This window comes from Papaver somniferum, chromosome 8 (assembly GCF_003573695.1).
Source record: "Papaver somniferum cultivar HN1 chromosome 8, ASM357369v1, whole genome shotgun sequence".
NCBI classification, from domain to species: domain Eukaryota; kingdom Viridiplantae; phylum Streptophyta; class Magnoliopsida; order Ranunculales; family Papaveraceae; genus Papaver; species Papaver somniferum.
In genome coordinates this window covers 108,811,765-108,814,997 of record NC_039365.1, presented here as the reverse complement: position 1 = coordinate 108,814,997, position 3,233 = coordinate 108,811,765, and positions in this window count along the sequence as shown.

Genomic DNA, 3,233 nt, shown 5'->3' with positions numbered 1-3,233 from the left:
TCATTTTTGCGGAGAACAACCTGCTTCAATTCCAAGGATAGCCTCTCGATATCCTCCTGTTGCCGAGCAATAAAGTCCATGGAGGGAACTTCGTTTGTTTCATCTTGCAGCTTCTGGATTTTTGAAAACCCTTCATAGAACCAGGAAGCATTGAATTCAAACTTCATAAAAACATCTCAGTGGAACTCCCAGTTTGAAACCACCTCCTCAGAAAAAGTGCACCCAGTCACGCTGCTCATGACATGAATGGAGGCTAAGGCTTCTTCGACACGTCGGACCAACGGGCAATACAACCTTCAACCTTCTGTAAGCGGTTTCACTGAAGCAGCAAAGGAAAAATCACCGAGATACAACATCCTGCGCGTCCAAAATAGCCCACTTCAACTCCAGTACCACATGCACGACTGACACAATGATAAAACAACGTCCAAGATATTCCATATCTGGCTCGACGACAACAACATCTATGAGGGACGCTTTCAGAATTTCGTCTCCCATAGAAGAAGTAGTTGCGTCACCAAAGGAGGTTGCATTTGTAACACACACAGACTCTCCATGTCAAGAGCTTCATCATATTTGCAGAACCTATTAGTTAAGTCATTAGCATGAGGGGACTTCCCTACTCCTCAAAGACACGATCCAAAGATGATAAAGGAAAAGACAGTCGCTGGAGATTGCTTAGCACTACCCATCTCAAAGATGCTGAATTTGGAGAGACACAAACCCGCTGTCATTATGATTCCAAGATGCCCAAAGACGTAGACGTATTCGATGGAGAATATGTGTTGTTTAAAGACCAGCGATATGCCTGGATTTCTATGAAACGCAACATAGACGCAAAGACGTCCTCATGATCAGCAACTCGTACTATCCTCATCAACATTGGGTTCAACTCCGACTCTCTCCAAAATTATTTCTTCAGAGACCCAGCGTGACCGCATCTATCAAGTTGAAAGCTCATATATGAAGACTGCCAAGTTCGTGCAAGTAGCTACCATGCCTCTCCCTGCCAGTTTCTTCTAATCATAGTTACTTCCAAGAATCGTTGTTGCTCGCCAGAGCTTCACCATAGCAACAACCAGTACGGACAGAGCATGAAATTCCTTAACCGTCAGTCAAAGATTTCTTCAACACAAGAGAAACTGTCAATCAAGAAGCATGTAATTTGCAAGGGGAAATCAAACTGAAGGAGAAGCCAATTCAACGCCCTCTCCAGAAGAAGCCGTTTCAACGCACGCTCTCTCCTGAAGCTGTTTCAACGCTCTCTCCATAAGAAGGTGCTTCAACGCTCTCTCCTGAAGCCGCTTCAATGCTCTCTCCAGAAGAATCCTCTTCAACACTCTCTCCTAAAATCGCTTCAACGCTCTCTCCAGAAGAAGCCGCTTCAACACATGCTCTCTCCTAAAGCCGCTTCAACACACGCTCTCTCCAGAATAAGCCGCTTCAACGCACGCTCCAGAAGCGCTTCAACGCACGCTCTCTCCTGAAGCCGCTTCAACGCACGCTCTCTCCTGAAGCCGCTTCAACACACGCTCTCTCCTGAAGCCGCTTAAACGCTCTCTCCAGAAGAAGCCGCTTCAACGCTCTCTCGAAGCTGCTTCAGCACTCTTCCCCGAAGACGCTTTAGTGCTCTGTTCAGAGGTTGAAGACACTCCAACATCTTACCAGCAAATGCAATGAAAGTACGTCTCTCAAGAGAAAATAATCTCGGGATAATTACACCTGGGGACTTCCAGGATGCCTTCACGTCTCCCAACCATCATCATTGTTGAAGCTTTACGAGTCGCAGAAAATTCTCAACATTAAGACGTACATGTGCATTAAAGACTCCAAAAGTACAAATTGGAGATGGTTTCACGTCACGCATCGAATATGAAGTGTAACCGGGGACTGCTTATCGCATCCCATTCCATACAACCATCCAATATTCAGAATATGGTTCAAAGGATGTCGCTTAGAACGAAGTCCTTGAAGACTTGATAGCAACAAGTCGACAACTCTCAGCTCGTTTACTTCACTCAATTACTCCAAAAGATTTTGCCGATACAAGCATTCCAAGCATTTCACCATCAAAATCAGAAGGGCAAGAATGAGCCTATGAGATAAAGCGTCAGAATGAACGCAATTCCATTCCAGTCAATGTTCAGGAGTTTGAAGAAGATTTTCGTTGCGACTCAGTAGTCTGGACTCCAAGTAACTTAAGTCAAAGCCTCTCGCAATCGAGCGCAATGGAGTTTAGCAAATTTCGAAATCTACCTGGAGGTAATTGACGTATGATGGGAGGACGATCACTGCAAGCCTTGATACTTCGTTAAGCGTATTTTGCTCAAACACCTAGCCGACTTCTATCCTGGTAACATTTGTCTACCTTGCCTCATAAGTTTTATATTTAACCGTCACCATCCATTGCTTACCCCGCAACAATGTCACTATTACGTCCTAAGCAAGGGACTTAATGTTGATGGTGGTTTTTCGAATAGGGCTAAAATTGTAAAACCCTGTATTTAATGCGCTGACGCCCTGCAAGGGTATAAAGCCATTTAAGAAGTGATGAGTGCAAAAACCCTCTTCACTCATTGAGCAATTCAATATGTATGGAATTCAATCAGAATGGTGCAACAATCCCGAATATTCTATGAATTTTCCTAGTAGCATTATCCATTTAATGCATTGTGTGCCTTGTATTTTCCTACTCTATGTTCCACAAGAGAACCCTCAATGTTGGAATGACATGACGATTAATGTCCACTCTCAGCAGAGTAACACGAATCTCCCAAGTGTCAGTATTGAAGTCTGCATGAAAGTACTCACACATGCTGTATCACTCTCTGACAAAGAGAATCTTGTATCGACGCACTTGTAAGTTGGCTCGATCACGCTTGAATTCCTTAAGGAAAATCTAGACTGTTAACATCAGTCTCAGAAACAATCACGTTCACACAATTTGGCCGCATGTTTTAGCAAACCCAGACCACTCCTGGCAGAACTACGTAATCACGTATTGACCGCCGGTGGGCCTACTACTGTCCCAACCAATTGGACTTTATTTAAACACATTCCAGCGTTGTCAAACGCCAACCCTAAACAGGGTGATCACACTGTTAAAAGAAGCTCGAACGAGCTAGACTGTCCAAAACAGTCTCAGAAGCATCACGAACGTCCAACTTTGCCAGCATGGTTGGACGTCTTGGATCCTCCTACAAACGGTTAAGGAAGTGCTAACATGATCATTG